The 22,404-nt window shown below is 38.7% G+C and overlaps 1 long non-coding RNA gene across 3 annotated transcripts in view; it reads left to right on the plus strand.

Moving 5' to 3' along the window:
* Window positions 1–22,404, plus strand: part of LOC122810989 — a 271,067-nt gene that overhangs the window by 41,156 nt on the left and 207,507 nt on the right. The gene's annotated exons all lie outside the window — the stretch shown is intronic.

Consider the following 22,404-nt stretch of genomic DNA (forward strand, 5'->3'; position numbering starts at 1 on the left):
GAGTTTCTGATGGCTGATGCATATCATAGTTTTCCATAGTTAATGGCTGTTCTGAGATACAGTTCTTATTACTGCAGTGAAGACATGTCTGGTTTACATGTGGTGGGGGGCTCACATTGATATTCATTGTGTACTTGTAATTTTGGCAGAGTTTATTTCATGTGCAGGCATTTGGCAAGCTGAGTTTTGGTAGAGTGAGTAAAGATGCTTGCTGTGGCAGCTACCTTATTATTACCCCCATCTCTGTTAGATTCTTATGCAAGCCGAGTGTCCTGATGGATTGGTAAAACCTCTGGCTACCTCTCACCACAGACGAAGCAGCTGACTTGCATCTAATTCACTGTGTAACAGATTTAATTATACTTCTTGTGTATGTTTATGCATGTGTTAAAACTACATTTTTCCCTTCAGTCATCCTCAGTATATGTAGTTTCTTTACCATATAGCTACCCATGCTAGACACCATCTGTCTAGCGTTCTGCTACTGTTATTAGAATGGGCAAAAGTAACAAACAAACTTGCTATGTGCCTATTCCCTTAAAAGTTATACCGAACAATGTTCTAGGTAGCAAACAACAATCTGCTTTACACATACAGCTGTATTATTTAACTGATGTTAACTGTTGTTTAACATATGTGCTTCAATGGATAGCCTTTTAAACAGGCGAGCACCAACACTTTTGATATACAGAAGTTGCCATTGTAAGCACTGCAACTCATTTTTCTGCTTTTGTTTAATCTAACAACTATGTAGATTGCACGTGCCAGGTAGTCACATGTTTAGGCAGATATGCTCATAGTGACCTGTTGTAGTAGTAGACTGTATTTTTGCTTTTGGGACACATACACAGTAGATGTCCATGTTTGAGCTACAGATTGCAATATCTTTGCTTATATATGATATCTGACTTAAAATAATGCTACTGGCATGTTGTAGAGACTTGTTATGTGACATTCTCACTGTACTGTTATTAGTAATAAGATTAAGAATAGCTGAAATGCGAGCTTCACTTGGTTCATACTCTGACCAGTTTTTACCAATTAAGTGTTTGGCTCTAGTTGTTTTTCTGTTTCTAGCATCTCTGTACAAGTAGCTACCTTAACTCTTAATATTTGCTAACTCTTTTTGCTTAGGTACCTACTCAACCTTCTCCTTCTGCTCTGTGAACCACCACCAGAACACATAATTAACATTTTCCACAGCATCCAAAACCTCCATCAGCAATATTCTACCAAAACAGTTGTATGTCCTGCATTTTTATTATCAGGTATCTTTTTGTCTTTTTCTGTTGCAATCAACATGTACTATTACAGGTGACCGCATATCACAGAACGCATCCCCCCCAATCCTCACCTTACACACTCCACTCCCTAGCCTTCTACTAGCATATTTTTGTTAGCCTCTCACACTTGGTCTCACACAGTACAGATCATTTTTCCTTTTCCATAGCCATTCTCCAACAGTCCCCTAACATACTATTTAATCTACAGCCAATACTTATCTCTGCTCTTCTCACCATCTTGTCAACTGATTGGTTTTGTATTGCACCTTGCTGCCATATTTCCAGCCCAGGTCTAATCCGCTATGCTCAGGCTCACTCCACTTCCGTAGCCTACCCCCAATTCCCACCCACCCCCATTATCCCTACTTTCATACGTATCCATAACCACACGCACCACACCCACAACCAATCTCAGTCAACCTAACCTACCAGTACCAAAAGCTATTACTGTCACCCCACACCACTAATCTTATCCATACTTCCTCCTGCTAACCAACCAGCTAAACCAACACAATATTCAATACTGTCACACACCGTACCAGGTCACCAACAAATTCCTCTCATCCCTATTGCCTATAGCTACGCATAATTTCACATAAGCATCCTACCCAAACATGAAACCTTTATATATAACCCTGTTTCTAGTTACTACCAGCTTTCTACTACTTCTCCTGTATACCCTATCTTCATATGACACTCCACTACATTCCACCCATCCCTCTCATGGCATACCTTCTCATACTACAATCCATGCAATACTCAGCAGGTTTCTATAGGCCCAACCCTTTTCACACTACCATGACAGACTTTCACAGAATCAAAATTCTTTCTCCATAATCCACATCTCCAATCTACCATAGACTCATCAAACTCCAATACAAGCTCATCAAACTCATTCAACACATATTAAAACAATTAAGCCTGTCAGGAGACATTCACCCCAATCCAGGTTCCATTCCCATATTCAACTCACCTCCTAACTCTTAGCAATCGAACCTTGCTATACCTTCACCACCGAAACAAATATTCCCTTCTTATCTGTGGAAACTTGGTGACCTATTCTCAACTCAACCTAAACCCCAATAAAACAAGCATTCTTCTGTTCTGCTCAATCAGGAATACCTCACCATCCCCATCATTCCACATCTTCTCCAAAAGTAAAACAGCAATCACCCCAACAACCCAAACCAAATGTCTTGGTGTTTTAATAGACAACCTAAAATTTGACATTCATACAGCCAAAACCACTAAAAAAGTCCACAAAAAACTTGGTCACTTCTATAGGAACAACAAATTCCTAACAAACTGTACAAAAGTCACTATTGCAAGAACACACCTTTTGTCAGCTCTCTTATCTTCCTCTCCAGTCTTAACCAACCTCCAAAAAATTGACCTTGCTAAACCTGAAGCCTGTTACAATAAAATCTCAAAATTTGCCACTAATGCCTCATACAAGTCACATCACTGCTTATCCCTTAAGCAGTTCTCATGGCTCCAACTCCTTCAACTGCTACACTTTAATCAACTAACCTTCGCACATAAAATTTTCTATTAACCAGATGATGTCCCTGCTCTCAAAGATATAATACAACCCTATTCCTCCTCAAAACCCCTATGCTCTATCAGCAAACTACTTCTACAAGTCACTAAAGCAAAAAACCCAGTAGGTGAATTTCTCTTCTCCAACTATACTACTAAAATATGGAATAACCTACCTAATGCACTAGTGGCTAATACTTCAACAGTTGTTGTTGTGTCTTTCGGCTTTTCCCGGTTAGGGGTTGCCACAGCGGAACTCCGGTCCGCTAATAATTGGCAGTTGATTTTTACATACCGGCTTGCCAGGCCTGATGCACAACCTTCAATGAAGGTACGCTCATCCATGCATGTCTGCATGCAGAAGATGCTCTAGCTGAGAATCGAACCGGACAGCGTCTTACTGTGAGGCGACAATGCTACTGCAGCACCACCACCGTACTATTCAAAAAACTTCTGAAAACACGCCGTACAAACTCTTGGCTCTACTCTTGCAACTCCCTTAGATAACGCATTCTTTTCTTTCACTTCACTAAAGTTTTCTCCCAACTCTCCTCCCTAGTTATACTAACCGCTATTGGAAGAGCACATATCAACTGTACATACTATTATGTAAATATTCAATATCAGTCTGCATCTATTCAGTTCATTGTATACGCATACTCAAGCTTTGTCTACAGCAGTTTACATCCTGATTGGTTTGGTATTCACCCAATAACTGTCTTGTTATAATTACTGTTACACTATTATTATTTAACCACTATTTTCTATGTAACCTAATGATGCTATTTAATCATTGCTTTCTATGTACATTATTTCTGGAGCTTTTCTCCGCGAGCCTCTGCTGAAAAATGACATGTGTCCAGTTGAACTTTCCCAGTAAACAAATGTAAAATAAATAAAATAATAAATTATATTTACGATTTAGATTTTTTATATCGTTTTAATTAGACTGAGTCCTTTTTTAGAAGTGCAAAATATTCCTTTATGTTTAAATGAGCTTCAGTGCTGTTTCTACAAGGAAATGAGGGGTGGCTCATTCTTATTAAACCCTTAACATCATTACTCAGCACAGTAGTTTTCACCAGTCAGTCATAAACATATCCCTGTGAAGTTATTTTCTTAGAACATCAGAATACTTTTTAGTCCTATAAAAGACATTGATTTAACTATGTAAAAACATAATATACCTAGCCAAATAAAACAATAGGAAGGCACACTTAAATGTTTTTGTCACCTTGTTAAAGCAGTTAATAGTACTCACCTCCCAAATTACATAAAAGAAATAATAAAAAGCAGACTTTGTGACATATGTGCTTCTTCACACTATGATAGCTACAAAGAGTATATAATCACACCCCAAAGTTACCAGTTAGCCATCAAAGCATCGTATAGCGAACTCATTGAGAGATGCAGATATAAAGGACAAAATTTCTCTTCTGCTGAGTTTTATCATACCAAAATTTAATCATCTGCTGACAGGCCTGAACTGATTCAAAGAACATGTTCTTGTAATTGTGAAAGACTGAAATATGCTGCTCATCTGACAAAATACCCCAGACAATTCAATTTAGTTGAAAAATACAATTCACTTTTTTTAATCAATATGGACTAATGCTTCACATTGTATTCAGTCTCACATAAAACACTTTCCTTCATATAAGGTATGGCCCAGAAATAACAGATTTCTTGTTTCTCAGGACTACTCCCTTTTGATCTACACACATTCCCAGTCAGCATTAACTAATTACTCGTCTTCTGTACTCTGTTTAAAACCTGGCAAAGGAGATCTATTAAATGTCATTAATGCAGGCAGTACAATGTTAATATATAACACTGCAACTGCAGCTTTTTATAATCATGTCTATGGCACCCAAAGGTCATAGTTGTAAAGGGTAATCTTGGAGAATACTCAACTAATATTTTAATAGGTAATACTGCGTCAACAGAACCTAATGATCACAGTCTTAAAGGGTCATTAAAGAATGTATAACTGGTCACTTGAATTCGTAAACACTGTGCACAGATGCAAACAAACATTGTTCACATTATGTTTAGTACACTGCCTTTTTGTACCTCGAGTTATACATATGGATCTTGATACTGAATACTGGTATACAAACGAATATGGGTTTGCAAATGCCACAAAGAAGTACTTAGTTGATAGTGTGTTCTGTGCACACTGGTATTATAGGTGCTCCAATCAGTGTGTTCTATGCACACTGCTGTTACAGGTGCTCCAATCATTGTATTCTATGCACATTGGCTGTTACAGGTGCTCCAATCATTGTATTCTATGCACATTGGTGTTACAGATGCTCCAATCAGTGTGTTCTATGCACACTGGTGTTACAGGTTCTCCAATCAGTGTGTTCTATGCACACTGATGTTACAGGTGCTTCATTCAGTGTTTTCTATGCACACTGGTATTACAGGTGCTCCAATCAGTGTGTTCTATGCACACAGGAATACATAGTTCATAGTGTGTCCCATGCACATTTGTGTTACAGGTGCTCCAATCAGTGTGTTACACATCAGTCACTGGTAAACAGCAGAGCAAGTTACAGATCATTAATAAGAAATGTAGCAGAAAAACACCTTATTAGCTATCTGCTCACTACAATGAAATGCTCTCCTGTCACGGACAGCAACAAACAGTTCATAAAGAATTGCAATTCATTAGGCATGACAATGGAGCTAGGATCGTTACCTCATTATGGTAATAAGGTGGATCTGGTGCTGCTGGAGCTCCTACTGGAAGGATCTGAACAATGTTATTTGGTAGGGACAAGAAAATGTACAGCAATGTCAGCAGAATTGTTTGCAACATGGAGAATTCAATTCTTGGTATGGGTTTTCCAACCATAGAAATAGCTTTTTTTCTTGTAGATCTGAACAACAAAACAGCAGTAAAGAGGAGCCACTGTGTTCATAGGCCTGCTACATGAAACTGAATGCAGTAACAGTCCTGTAGGTTAGCAATTTGCTGACAATGTTTTATTTATGAATTACATACCATGGGGGGTGCATTGGCATGTGCTATGGACTACTATGGCTACACAATGGGGGAAGACTGTGCCCAGTGTCTTATCCCCATTATGCCCCTTTGTTAATGACTCACCTAGGTATTTAGTATATTGTCCTGTGATGTACAAGGCCTATAATCTGGTAAATAATGTTTTTGAATAGTACACAGAGGCAGGAAAAATAAAACAAAGCTCTGAATTCCCTGTCACAATGGCTAAAATGCTCCATATGTAGTGCACAGATGAAATCCTCAGGTTACATAATTTATTTCAGCAAACAAAAATACATAACTAAAAAATATGTATAAGTACATATACTGGTGAAAGAGTTTAAACTAAAAATATACTGACTGAGGTCCCAAGGCCATCAGATCTTTGATGATATCAGATGATAGTATCTTTTGACAGTATTCAGCTCAGGAGTGTAAATCAGGAACCGCAGGTATTTCTAGGGGTGAGCAAATGGCTAATTAGCCTTAGCCATTCCCTCTGATTGCCACATTAGTATGTAGCTTGACCAAAGAGATTGCCCCCATGCTTATGCCTCCTCCAGGAGGAAACCTCAATGTTAGGGCAATCTGTGAATCCGATAAGGTTACCCTAAGGGGGAAACTGCTGGTTTTAAGACTTCCTGATCACAGTTACAATGTTATTCCTGGCAGGGAAATTAAAGGGATCATCAATAAACCTTGCTTTTCCTCAAAAATGAGTAAAAAGTCACTTTCTACTGATATATAAATAAATAACAGTACTTATCCCTGTTGCTGTGAAAAAGTTTTACAGTGTAAGCTGGTCTTTTCCTCTTTCGACCATCACAGAAGTTCAATTATCTCTTTGATTTATATTTGTACCTCCCAGTATTTAGACATAATCAAAATCCTATGCGAAATACCTTACAGAGTTTCCTTGCTGCATATTTCAAATGAGGCAGCAGACAAAGCCCCCCCCCCACCTTATCATTTATATTGCTTGCCCTGTACCAAAAACAGTAGCCCAAAGTTAGAGATAGCTTGACCCAAACCTTGAGAAAAGTTGATTTGTATTATTGGCAACAACCATCTAAGGGTACAAATCAATTCCACGCTACTGGAACTCTAACTGAAATTTTGGGGAATATAACATATCAGTATAAAAAGCAAATAAACAGAATGAGTCATTAGTGTCTGGGAAGGCTAAATAGTTAAATGAAAAGGAGCAAAAAACATTTCTAAGAAATCAATGTGATGTTTTTGACTATATAAAAATTCTGGAAACACCCTAACAGATATCTGTACAGATTCCAACTTCCTTAAACACTTATACTTTAGAATTCCTTTTAAATAATGACTTTTAAATGGGCTATTATATTCATCAAAAGGTCTTTCAAAATTGATTAACGTCTCAGAACTTCAAAGTCATTTTATTGATGCTCATAATATTTGCCAGTCAACTTGATCAAGTGCTTGGTACACAAAGAAATTTATTTTAATGAAAAGATGAAAAGGCAGTTGTGGTATGTTTACTTGAGGCATATTGCACCAAGATATACTTTCACCTAAAATGATACAGTGAGCCATAACCTTACAGTGCCTGCTGTATTTTCAGCTACCCGATCAAAAATTGTTCCATAATAATACATGCATTACACACTTACACAAAACTAAAATAAGCATGCTTAAATGTCTATACCAAGTATAGACAAACAAATGCATTTTCCTAGTTACAAAGAAAACTATACAAATGCATGTGTGTATATGCCTGCTACCAATTTATTTATTTAACATTTGTTCACCGGGAAAGTCCAACTAGGATAAAATCTATTTTCAGTGGAGGTCTGGGGAGAAATGCTTCAGACGCATGTCTTTGGAATAACCCAATCAATACATTCCTATCACAATAAACACATACAAAAAATATTTTATGTGAGTGCAATCCTCTGTAACCTATATGGGGGATATTCCTCAGTAATCCCCCACTTTTATGTTACAACTCCAAATTTGTCACCACCAGATGAGAAATGCCATTTTTATATTCAATTATCCAATCCAGTGTTGAATGCAGATTTACAGAAGCCAAACTCCTATTTAACATAACACATTTATTGCAGCAATATTAGACTGAATGATTTATGTTGTTGTTGTGTCTTTCGGCTTATCCCGGTTAGGGGTCGCCACAGCAGAACTCCGGTCTGTTAATGTTTGGTAGTGGATTTTTACGTGCCAAGTTACCAGCCCTGACGCACAACCTTCAACCAAAGGCACGCCCATTCAGGCATGCCTCCACACAGAAGATGCTCTAGCTGAGAATCGAACGAGACAACGTCTTGCTGTGAGGCGACAACGCTACCACAGCACCACTACCGCGTGTCTAGACTGAATGATCTACGACAAGCTTTATGAGTAAAGAAGGTGGGTCAAAGAGCCTTTTAATTATCGGCATGGGTATACCTCAGATAGCAGTGCTTTCAACAGTAAACCTGCCAGAACACGTAAAGTAAACCGTACAATGATAGAAATACCTTTCTATACCATAAATGGAATTTCATATGATCATATCTGCTTGTCTTGTTAGATTTTAAAGCCATTTTGACACATGCAAGCCAACATGAAATTTGGCCAGAAAAAAAATCCTTCTCCTTGGTTCTTTCTGCTCTTAATAAAACACAATGGCATCTGCATGGATCCTATAGTTATTATGTTTAAATTTTCTAGTGGCTAGATAAGCTATACCCCAGAAATAAAAAAGTAGCACAATCTGTTCAGTAAATGAAGTATATTACTTTTTAAAACAATGCTGCATCAGCATTGACCCCATTCAGCTTAAAATAACTCATTGATACAATCTATTCATAAACTATACAAAGTAGCTCATTATAATATGTATTTCTTCACAGCCATAGCAGAATATAACATTCAACTTGATTACCCCGTATTGTCTTCTACTATTAAAAACTCATAACTATGGGAATGATCTGTTTAAACATTAAAAGTCTTATTTATTTAAAATAATTACCTTTTCGAAGGCCAACCAGTACATAAGATACCCTCACTCTAATTCTACAGGTCATCTTTCCACGTACACATATTATCATAAAAAACACAGATAAGTAAATGTTTCAACTCAGAAACAATTAATTAATACTAAACTCAAACTGAGACTGAACACCTAAGATATTTCTAGTGTGAAAACAGTTTCATAACCACATGCATAGCTTTGATTTCATGTATAGGCCTGCAACCTCAAAAGTTCTTCTAGGCAACATATATAGATTTCTTTGCCAAGTAATATATATTTCCGGAAGTTCATTGTTAATGCAGCATTAAGTACATATTGCAAACATAAATAAATAAAAAATGTCCAATAAATAATCCCATATTTTCCCAGTTGTATTCAATTTAATTCAAGCTGCATTTGCCATGCTTAAAAAGGGGGGGACAAATAATAATGATAAAGAAGTATATCAGACAAAGACCTGAGAAAAGATCACTTATCCATACTCTTGAGTCTCATATCAGAATTGTAGTTAAGAAAATGTCATCAGGCTTGCAGATACCATAGTCAGAGGAAAAGAGTTTAATGTATTTTGTCATGCCATACAGTTTTGCTTTTGAAAGAACTATGCTAGTATAATAACTTGCACTACTATGGCAGTAAAAGTCCAGAAATAATGCCAGAGTCCAAAGAGACTGAAGTGAGGGAAGATATGAGTACATGAAGCATCCATGGTGGACCATGCTTACCTATCTGTCAAATAGGGGAGGCATGAAACATGGATGATGGTTGCCATCAGATGGGGTAAAAAGACAGGGCAAAATCAGCAGATAACTTAACTATAAGAGAGAAAGCCTTATGCACTGGGATTAAAATGCACCTCCACTCTCACGCAGGACAGGTAACATTAGCTCACTTATGAAAGGTAGTGAAAAGGAGACTTGTAGGTTAGTGAATGCATCACACATCACCTCAGGCACATATCACAGCTAGGTGTCATCACCAAGTCCTCTTGCTACTTCTGTATGTTGACTCAAGGGAAAAGAATGCCCCTTGTCTCAAAACTCAGTGCTAGGGTTAGGGAGCAACCTATAAGGAGCATGTACCAGGTGTGACCCTAGGGAACTCCAAGGTGTGTTTTGAAAAAATATGCACAAATATATTACATTTGTTTGGATTTAAAAAAAAAAAAAAAAGATGAAACCAAGTCTACCCAACAGGTAATATTTCATATGCTGTGCTCTTGTTTAGGTATCCGGAGTTCAAGAACAGGGTCCATCAGCCTGCTGTTTGATATCCTGAAAAACAAGCTGGAGCTGCTATTCAGCAGGGGAGCAATAGGAGAACAGTTCTATAGCTGCAAATCTTTATTAGAGAGTACCAAAGTAGGGACATTATTATTTTGTTTTGGTCACCTCAAACCTCATTTATACCAGCCTGGCTCACAGTGCCACACATCTACACCGGCTCTACCAGCATCTGTCTCCCCCGTCAGCTGGGAACTGTCATGGATTTTAAGGGTATCCTGGGGGGTAGGATGTCTGTGCTTCTGTCTGGTGTTTTTTTTTTTTTAATATGCCCTACCTACTTCTTTCAGTCCCCACCCGCCACACCTGCTGGTTGTGAATGAGGGCAATTCCCATCTACTGACCTTGCCTCCCCTTAGGGAACATCACCAGTAAGTGCCCTCCCCTGGGACAATCACTTTCATCCCTCCCTACTTTTCCATCAGTTACCTGAGCCACTAATCCAGCCTGGATTGATTGGGTCACAGTTAGGGATTTATCTCTGTATGCCTCCAGAGTGGCATAAATTCAGGGACATTGTGAACCATAATACTGTAGATTTACCACAAGTTTGTTATATACATAATGAGAAAGTGCTAAACTTGATGCATCATAGCTCTCCACTTTTTTTGTTCAAGAATTCTGGGAAAAGCTAAACGTAATGCTGGTGGGCGGGGGGGGGGGCAAAGGTCCAAAATCAAAAATTGGAAATATGGAAGAACAGGCTTTGCATCAACATACATAAGTATGAAACTATTGGTGTTACTAACTACAATCTCCTGTGAGTTACCAGAAAATCAAAAATCTTATGAGAGAGACTGGGCATAAACATGATGCAAAAATAGAGATGCTCTGCAAAATCAGGGATAGTCGAGAGATGTATGATGCCGTCATGATGAAGTTTTTTTTGTGTGTGTGTGTTTGTGTGTGTGTGTGTGTGTGTGTGTGTGTGTGTGTGTGTGTGTGTGTGTGTGTGTGTGTGTGTGTTTGGGTTATCTTTGTCAAAGCCATTGCACTACCCCATCTCTATTGCTCAGCTGTCTGAAATGTGGACAATAGATTGGCTATATAGAACTTGGCCTTCTCCCGTTGGCGTTGTCATGCTAGAATATTTTTACTGTGTTTTTTTAGCAGATAGAATTTAGGTAACATGGAGACCAGGTAGGATACAGGAAAAAAAATAAATGTAAAAGACTACATATGTGAGGGGAAAAACGGAAGAGACATCTAGACAAATTTTACTGGGATTTTGTACTGAAACTAGGATGAAACATAAGAAACGTTTAAATTCCTAAACATTTTTTTTTTTGTAATCTAAGAAAAATTCCAGTAGGTCATGAAATTCTGTGCAATACAGAACATCTTTTGACCACCTGCAGGCTGTCAAGATAATACAGCAATTAAAAACCTTGAAAAGAACTGCGATAGAATCCCAGTGCAATCACGTACATGCTGTTTTACCTTGAACAAATCGGTTAACCTTATTCCACCCATAAATAACAAACCAGCACAAACTGCTTATCCACAAAATTTAAACCAGTTTGAAATGTTACACTTTTATTTCCAAGATCTCAGATCATGACAAATGCTATCTTATTTATAAGATAATGCCCTGCTACAAAGCAGCATGTACCCCAAGTTTCCAAATGAATACTGTCAGGGAGTCTAATAACAAGCCACACAAAAAGTAAATGACCAATGCCCCTTAAGTTCTTACCTCAATGCATACAGCAGTGTGTGCTCTCAGCTAAAAAAATCTAATCACCCTGCATTTTCTTAATGGCAGGTTTGCTACAAGCTAGTGTTTCACTAAGCAGAAGCTGTTATAAAGATTTATTGCTAATATAAAAAAAAAATGTTTCTAGCATTGCTGAATTTTCTGCTTTGTATCTCTGACAGATGCCTTCTTACACTTAGCACTTTAAAGACAAATCCTAGATTACCAAACAAGAATTCTGAGAAATGCCCAAGATGTCTGCGCTCTACTCCCTTTAGGTTTCAGCAGTGACAGCTAAGATTACACTATCAGTAGCTGTTTATATCATACTGGTTCCTAAATCCAGACATAAGCATAGTTGTTTTATGACTAGTTTACATCTGCTAACATTTTAATAATTTATCTGACTTCAACCTGAAGAAAGATATTGGAACAAAGGGCTTTTTTCTTAAGAAAGTCTGGTGCTGAGAGGTTTTGCAACTATCTGAAACAGGTTTTCAGCACTGCTTATGTAGCATGAAAGCTAGCTGTTTACTTCTCTTGTAGCAGAACAGACTGCCAAGAAGGCACCATCTGATATCTGGATTTATCGTTTCCAGTGAAGTAGGTCATAAACACATTTCCTAGAAGTACATTACAGAAATCAGTACACAGAGCAAAGATAAACAGTCTGTACAGATTTCTGAACTTGTCTGTGCTTTTTGTATGGAGAGTTTTGTTTTATTGTAGGAGGCAAGGATTAAAAAAAAAGTTTTCACCAGGGGTGGAGCATTTTTAATCAAACCGTCAACTACATAGAAGACTTTTTTTAATTTTTAAAAAAACATTTGGAAGCTGACTGTGCAGTTCTGGATAACAAATCTCCATAAAATGAGTTCAAAGCAGAAATAACAGATTCAGAGGCTTAAGGAAAAGGTTCATAGATTTTTTGGCTGCTGTTCTTGGAATGACAATAGGAAAATGATATACAACTCTACACGAAGAAAATATGAATGTAGAAACTAGGGCAAGTCAACAGAAAAAAAATGCCTTGCTAAGTCAGACTGGCACCCATATTACAGACACTGGCAACACTTCCATATTTATTACCCTCCAATATTTACTTCATCTTAGACCACCATGAAGAGATTTTCAAGCCTGAACCTGAGGATGTTGTGTTATCCACTGAAAAACAGTGCCCAAAGTGGAAATAAACGATCATCCAGAATGACAGCCTTCCATAGCTCAGTTAACTTCCTTAACATGAATAGGATAACTCACAGACCAGGCAACATGCAATCTGTAGACATGCACATGGACATACAAAGATCCTACTGGAAGAAGACCCATGTCTACTGATTCTCCCCTGACAGTTGCAGGCAGGCCGCTGAGCAGGTGGCCCTCCCCTGTCCTTGCTCCATTCTTTTCTTCCTCTGCTTCTGGAATTCTTGAACTTCTTTCATGACTTAAATGCGTGACTGTGTTAAGGAATTAATTCCAAAGACTTACCGACTTCTCTGTGAAGAAATGCTTCATCACAATGTCTTCAACTACCTCAATTCAAGTGGCCACCAAAGTTTCCTTCCCAGAGTGTCCTTGCTCTTCAGATACAGTCCTGTCACTGATCAACAGCCACTGCAATATTTTAAAATCCCCCCCCCCCCCCCCAGTTTTATTCCTGTTCTAATGCATATACACACTCGGCATTCAAAGCCTCCCCATACCACATCTACATTACTCACTTTATCATTTGATAAATGTTTTGCCCTCATTCCAACAGTTTAATTTTATTTTCTAGGTATGGGCATCCTGATCTGTACGTAGTACTCCAGACTGGCCTTATCAGTGCCCTACACTATGAAAAAATGCCCACAGAGCCTCCGTAATCTATTCTTTTATCTATACTCCAACATCAAGTTGGTCTTCTAACTGCAAAATACAATTCATATGAGATCATACTGCTCAGATCATTTTCCTATACCCTATTTATTAGAGTCATCCTCTCAAAGAATGTTTATGCTCCATGAGCTACTCTTCCAAAGTGCATAACTAGCACTTTTGACATTCAGTTCCAGCAGCCACCTTTCTGCCCACAATGCATGCAACCTGAATAATTTCTAGAGACTGATCATGACATATATGACTGCTGCAACTGTTGTATATGTGCAGTTTAATGCATGTACATGTGTTTTTGAATACAAACATGTACCTGTATATGTAGACTGAGCATGTCATATATGTCTTCTGCACCTTTAGCATATGTACAGGTAAATGCAATCACATGTGTACCTTTACACAGAGACTGAGAAAGTCATATATGACTGCTACAACTGTAGCATGTGTGTAGGTTAATGGATGCACATGGAGACTGAAGATGTCATATATGACTGATGCACCTGCAGCATATACATGCAGTTTAATGTATGCACATATGTAACTGTATATGGAGACTGAAAATGACATATATGACTGCTGCACCTGCAGCATATGTGCAAGTTAATGCATGCACATGTTTACTTGCACATAGACACTGACCATGTCATATATGACTGCTACACCTGTAACATATGAACAGGTTAATGTATGCACATATGTACCTTCATAAAGAGACTGATCATGTCATATGTGACTGCTGCACCTGTAGCATGCATGCAGGTTATTGGTTGCACATGTGTACCCATATACATTGAGTGACCAGGTCATATATGACTGGTCACCTGTAGCATATATGCAGGTTAATGCATGCACATGTTTATCTGTGTACAGAGAGTGACCATGTCATATGTGACTGCTGCACCTGTAGCATATGTGCAGGCTAGAAGAGACCATTTGGCATAATGGTTAAGGTCTTTGCCTCTCATGTACAAGGTTTGATCTTGCCCTCCGTCCAATGCCTGTTTAGAGTTTGCATGTTCTCCATGTGTTTCTGTGGGGTTCCTCCTACCTCTGAAAAACCTGCTGAGTCTTTCCATCTCAAACAGACCAAAGAATCAAATCATGGGTGGAAGCACAGACTCTACATGATTCCCTCTGGGGCAACAGTTGTATGCCAACCACTTTGAACATCTACTATGGTCCACAATATTATCAAGACAGGAGAACCCAGATCACAGACTGGATGCAGTGGCAGGGCTAGCCATTTGATGGTGTAAAATATGGCTCTAGGTGATTCAGTCATGCTGACTAATGACCCGGCCTACTCCAACCTAATCCAGGGACCCATGCTAATTGTGGGAGGGGTGTATGTGCCCCTGTTGGCCAGTGTGTGCCTGCCATTAAGCCCAGCTTGACCTTAGGTCAATTAGCTACTGGCCAGCTGGTGTCCAGCTGCCCAGCTTGTATTACATGGGACTTGTGTTACATGGGATAGCTCTGTTGAACCTCAAGAAGAAGAGGAAATAGGTGGAGTTGAAGAAGAAGAAGAATGGCAGCACCTTAAAACAGCATGTGAGAAGACTAGAGAACAGATATGCAGCAACACTGCCAGGTAAGGAAACAAAGCACATAAGGAATGCTGGTAGTAGAATGCAGAAGTCCAGGAAGTCATCAAAAGAAAGCAGCACTGCAGGAAAAATGGGAGATAGAAAAGATGGATCAGGCTAGAAAGGAATATTGGTTGGCTAACAAACAGGCTAAGAAAGGAGTTGCAATAGCAAAGAACAAGACATCAGAGGCACTCTACTAGCTTCTGGAAAGTGACTCAGTAGATGGCATAAAGAAACTATATCAGCAGTCAGACACTCTTCATAAGGGATGCCAGCAACAACCTGCTCACCGGTCCAGAGGACATCAAAGGTCTCCAGCTGCTGAATGAAGAAAACCCCCAGAAGCTGTACTGTCCCAGCCTACAATGAGAGAAGAGGAGGAACCCACCATGGAAGAAGTAAGAACAGCACTAAGAAAAAATGAAATCAGGGAAAGCAGCAGGCTCTGATGAGGTCACGCCAGATATGATAAAGATGCTGAGTGACATCTGGGAGAAATGGCTCCTGAGAGTACTCACAACAGTGCGGAGAGAAAGACGTATCCCAGATGACTGGAGAATAAGCATGCTAGTGTCAGTATTCAAATACAAAGGGGACACACACAACTTTTGGCAGAGGTATCGTCACATTGCACTGAAGTTGCGGAGAGGGTGACTGATAAGTGAATACGCAGAGCAGTAGAAGGTAAGATGGAGACGGGCAGTTCAAATTCAGATCAGGATGCAGCACAACTAACCCAGTGTTGCAATGAGACAGATAGTTTAGAAGAAGACAGAGTGGAGGAAAAAGTCCAACTGGGCATTCCTAGACTTGGAGAAAGCCTATGATAAGGCCCCAAGAAAGCTGATTTAGGAAGTCCTGCAGTGGTTTGAAGTCCTAGAAACATTGGCAGAATTAGTGCAAGTTATGTACAAGAACCCAATGTCTCCTGTACAAAGAGTGTTTGGTCTCACAGAGAAGTTCCTAGTGTGAGTGGGTGTGCATCCTGGTTCAGCTTTAAGCCCTCTGCTGCTCATTCTGGTGATAGACTTTATTAGCAAACAGGTTGGAGGGGACAGATCAACAGAGGTTCTGTATTCAGACAATGTGATTACAGGCAAACTCTGAGCAAGAACTTCAACAAAGAATATGGGAATGGAATACAAAATTGAAGGCACTTGGGATGAAACTACGTACAGATAAGACAGTGGTGATGTCAGCAAATGGGGAAATCAGAAGAAACTAAGAATTGAGATAAAAGTGGAAAATAGTGGAACAGGTTAACTGCTTCAAGTATCTGAGAAGGGTGGTTTAGGAAAAGGGAAGTCTGAATGAGGAGGTCAAAGCTAGAATAAGAGGGGCTGCAGCCAGGAGTTCAAAGTTAGAATCAGAGGGGCTGCAGCCAGCTGTCACAGAGTGTCAGATGTATTATATGACAGAAGAATGCCAAAGAAGCTGGAAAGTAAGGTGTACAAAATATTGCTGCAACCAGTACTACTGTGTGGTTCACAAACCTGGGCAGTAAAGGCAGAGCAATTGAGGAAGCTAGAGGTGATAGAGATGAAGTGCCTGAGATGGGTGACAGGAGTCATACTATAGGACAGACAAAGAAATAAGGACATAAAAGCAGAAGCCAAAGTAGTTTCAATTGCAGAAAATATCAAAGAGAACAGATTACAATGGTTTGGGCATATGTGCAGAAAAGCAGAAGGCAATCTGGTGAAGAAGACTTGGGACAGGCAGGAAGAAGGCAAGAGGAAATGACAGCATCCAGCAAAGAGGTGGAGGTTTGTGTGAGAGATGACCTGTGACAGTCAGGCATGATTGTTGAAGAATGCAGGAGAGTAGCACTGAAAAGAGAGAGAGATGGCAACAGTTTACGTGACAACTCAACCCCATGTAGAAAAATGGAAAAAAGAGTTTGATGATGATGTGTACCTGTATAATGAGACTGAGCATATCATATATGACTGCTGCACCTGTAGCATATGTGCAGGGTAATGTATGCACATGCGTACCTGTATACGGAAAGTGGGTATGCTATATATGATTGCTGCACCTGTAGCAGATGTGCAAATTAATGCATGCACATGTGAACCTGTATACAAATGTGTACGTGTATACAGAGACTGAGCATGAAATATATGATTCCTGCACCTGTAGCATCTGTGCATGTTAATGCATGCACATGTGTACCTCTGTACAGAGACTTAGCATGTCATATATGATTACTGCACCTGTAGCATATATGCATGTTAATGCATGCATATGTGTACCTGTATGCATGCACATATAGAAAGTATTTTTATTTTTTCTTCTTGGTGCTCGCCAGCCATCAACCTTCCTGTCTCATAACTAACTCATTCAGTCTACACAGAGTGAGACATGATCATGGGAAGTCTTCATCCAGGCAGCTGTGAGGGTTATTACTAAAGTCCTAAACCCATCAATCCCTGCAACAGCAACTGGTGGGTTCAGTCAATAATACTAGCCTCCCATGTATGTATGGTAGTGAGCATTTCTCACTACTGTTTGCTTGGCTAGGCATACATACCCTCAGCACAGCCTAGTTACCATAGGCAAATTTGTACTGCACTTAGCCTGTACTAGCTGTCAGTACAGTGGATTGCTATCAAAAGCCTGACATTCGGAATGGCAAACATTCGTATCTGTGACACATTTAATCAGCCTCATGCATATTAAGTAGGTCAGAACATCGACACATAACATCGACAGCTGTTTGTTGATGTTAAACTCAACAGTTACTGTAGATGTTGATGCTTCATAACCCTTACTTCTGTATGTCCTTATGAACAGATGTACACCTGAACGTCAGCATTCTGCCTGTTGCTGCTACCATGTTCGAGGAGGTGCCTGTCGTGTAAGTCACTTTCAGCCATTTGATTGTAAACCCAGCACAATAAAAGGCCTTGATGTGTCCCTTTGCCCAGGATGGATGAACTGGCATTGGACATTCACTCCCATCCTCTATCATCAGTTCATTCATCACCATCACCAGCTTATTAGTCGGTCTTATATCATGTGGGTGACAGTCACGGCTTAATTTTTCTGCTCCAGAAATCAAACTACACCATGTGATAAATATCAGTAAAGGAATAGCAACAAACGTTTTTTGTAAAAAATATAAGTGAACAAGTTAATCATTTTGTGCAGCTACTAATACATTAGAAAGGGGTGATTTTAATCATAAAATGTTAAAATGAGGGAACAATATAAAAGCTAAAGGAAGAAGCTCGGTTTTACTGTGTTACTGCATTTGACTTTGTAGCTGCATCTGGGTGAATTGCTGCTTAAATTAAAGGAGGCCCTGATGTTTTTAAAGCAAAAACAGACAAGTTGTATGAAAGCAGAACAATTGTCATGTATTAATGAGTAACAATGGTAGAGCAGCATGTCAAATGAATTATAGCTGCTCAAGCAAAAGACAAGATTAGTGTTTGGAAGTAAAATAGATTTCATTAGGTGCATAAAAGCAAACTGAAGACATTTTGTTATTAAACTGATAATCATCAGTTTGCAGCAAATGTAAATAAGAACTTTATGAAGCTGGGAATAACCACACCTCTAGCCCAACCCCATGTACTGAATTAAACAGATTTTATTATAAATGACAGCATTTAGGAGCAGGGATAGGGTAATGTCAGCAAATACATTATTAAATTATTAATAACTATATTAATTATTACAAGTCAATATACCATGTTTCTTCTACCTGCCTCATCCTGTTCTGGATCACCAGGGAGGTTATCTTTGAAAGCAAAGGGTATAAGGTATGTTATTCTTAATAAAATATTTTCTTGGTGAGGATGGTCCCCTAACATTTTTCTTGGAATTGCTGCCTCATTCTCTTACTCTGTGATGTACTGAATCCATGATCTCACTGCTCATATTAGTGCATAGTCTACTATATTACCATAGTAACTGCAGCAACAGCTAGTGAGTATTTCTTAGAAATGCATGTTGACAAATATGTCTTGCAGCCAGAACACCCTGTTTTGAAAATTATACATAATGCTGTAGTATTGAATCTGCAATGTGCAAAATGACAGCAGTTCTAAACAAGCAATTTTTTTTGATTATCCACAATGCTTTGCTCCAGTATGTAAATCATCTCCTATGGTCATATTGATGCCATTTTATGGATGCAGACCTATAACAAAAACTAAACAGACAAGTTAAAGTAACATACTGAAAAGTAGACTATAGTTTTTATAAAATAGTTTTTAATTTCAGTATCTAGATCATTAGTGGAAAAGAATAAAGTTTAAGTGAATACGCCTTTATGTGAGGTGATTCAACTGACATGAGGCTGCTTAAATAAAAAGGGTGCCATTTCAATCACTAATAGACTATATAAGATCTGTGCTGCTGCTAAAATTACAGTTAATTCAGGATTGTGGGGAACAAATGTTTGCATAGTAGTTTGGGTACACTAGAAATCTCTTAACTGTAAAAAATGATTGAATGTGGATGCAGTTTTGAAATGCACACATTAGTGCCTTTCTGGGTAGTAAGGAAGATTTGGTAACTTAACCCTGGAATTGCATTATACAGTAAATGACATAGCAGATTACAAACATTGACAGCATTTTTACATTTAATGGGTAGCAGAAAGATTAGACTGTTGCAATGAGCAGCACAAGCTGAACTTCAGAACAACCTGTGATGGCCCACCACTGGACCAGTAATCAAGGAGCCTCAATACTCACCAGTGGCACCAGTGTGGGGAAATTCACTGGGAGGATGACAAATACATACACAGTGTTTCCAGATGCAGCTTTCTGCATCAAGTGCAATTTCCCTTAAGAGCACACAGACATCACAGTCAGTCCAGGCTGGTTTCTCCTTCTTTCTCCAGATCTACAATAAGACTCCCCACTGGCACAGCTATAGCGTTGAGATCTCACTTGTGTGGCCAAGCCAAGACCTCGAGCACCCTATCTCAACTAGTGCTCTTTGTCCCTTGCCAAGTAGCTGACATACACATGCTTTGAGGTTTGATTTATACACACACACACACACACACACACACACACACACGCACGCACGCACACGCACACACACACACACACACACACACACACACACACACACACACACACACACACACACACACAGGTTTACTAGCTATGACCGCTTTTGCCTAGATTATAAGGTAGTTATTATTGCCACCAGCCAACTCCTTATCAGCTACTTTAAGCCCCTTAACAAAGGATGTCCAATCTTACTATGTAATATTAATATTAATACAAATGGTAGTTTGACCAAGAGCAAGGCTATTAGGAGTGGTCCATACAGCATCACCAAATAAATAGGCCAGTACTCTCAAAACTTAAATATGTCTCACAAAGATCAGCCATAATGAAAGGTTTAAATATATTTAATAATAAATAATAAAAGAACAATGAAATACTCAGTATATATTCACAGTGGCATCAGAGCTCCAAACCACAGGAAATATTTAAAACAGCATTGCAGGACAGTCTCAAATAAAGAAAAACATCTAAACTATACTTCACTATATTCCTGACTGAATCTAAGAGAATTACTATACCCTAGTTAATTAACTTAAGAGCAAGGCAGATGTGGTGAATGGTTCTTGTTGTTGTCAGGTCCAAGACAGAATACAGAATGCTGTGTCTCTCTAAGAGAGTTTTCAAATTAACATCTCAAATATTAATGCTGAGATAGCTTGCGGAATGACAATATTTCTTGTCATCTGATTCTACCCACACTGCTGGAAGTTGGCAGTATTTAGCATCCATCTATGAAAATACATAGACCTCAGATCTTTGGCAGATGCTGAAAGTCATAAAACAATTACACCCCTTCACATTTCAAGACTAGTAATTATTTCACCTTAGAGACAATACAGAAAGACCCTAGTTTAGACATTGTGTCTTCTTGCTGCATTGAAACTGAAATATATTATCTTTTATTGCTTAGCCACAAAGTAATTTAATCTATTTTTCTGAAGTTAACCTCCTGTATTCCAGTTTCCACTGTTAAAATATATACATTTAAACAGTTACAATAATGCATGCACATTTCTGTTCTATTCTAGTAGGGCATGTTGTTGTTACATTGTAAGCACAAGCACTTTATAAAATATCTTTTCAACACACGTCTGTAAATACCTAGTTTGATATACACATAACATACAGTTCTAATACAGTTTTAACACAAGCATCTTATATAAATCATGTTGATATTCACAAATGACATATAATTATTTACAAAATTCCAGATACCTAGGCTGGCAGTATCTCCTTTCATCACACAACCATTTGAGGAAACTGCAGCTACTTTATAAAGAAGCATGTGAATGCAAAACTTGTGATTATTACAGAGATTTATATTTAGGTTCATAGGTGAATGCTAGACTAACTACTCTGAAGGGTCATTTTAAGCGTAGCAATAACTTGAGGTCAGATTCAAGCCATGTATGTTGTATCAATGATATGAAGACCTTAACCATTATGCCAAACCCACTCCCCACATGATTTCTCAAACAAGAGGCCAGAAGAGCTGCAGAGAAAAGCATCTGAATTCACAGGATGGATTACACTCTTCAAATCTATTCACATGAATAAAGAGGTAACTCAAAGATATTAAACCATATGCATAGACTGTTGTGCTTTCAAGCCCTTGTGAATGTGAAAGCTTGTACCGAGGGAAGGCTGGTTGACTATTCATCATAGAACAAATCCCCTCCCAGTTAACTTGCTGACACCTAAGCCACTATTCAGTCAATCTTCATAACTCAAAATGGAGCATGCGCATCCATGTATGAATTCATAGGCCCTGCTATAGGGCAACAAGGAAAAAGGTGTAGGAATAAGGGTATGCAAAAGGTCATATAATGAAGTGCAAATTAACAAATTCAACCTCATGAATGCATAATGAGACACAATTGAGGCTGTCTGAAAGCAGGATGCAATTTATAACCATCAAGAGTGAAGGTAAACAAGTAGCAGCATCTCTATATGAAGGCAAAAAAATGATGACATTTATAGGGTTGGAATTGGAAAACATGCTAGTAGCAGTAGCAGTTTTCCAGTGTAGCATTTCATGTCTGTAAGCACCATTAGCCTTCATCTGGGAATGCACTGAAGCCCCAGG

This window comes from Protopterus annectens, chromosome 9.part0, assembly GCF_019279795.1.
Source record: "Protopterus annectens isolate FY-2018-M chromosome 9.part0, PAN1.0, whole genome shotgun sequence".
Classification (NCBI taxonomy): domain Eukaryota; kingdom Metazoa; phylum Chordata; order Ceratodontiformes; family Protopteridae; genus Protopterus; species Protopterus annectens.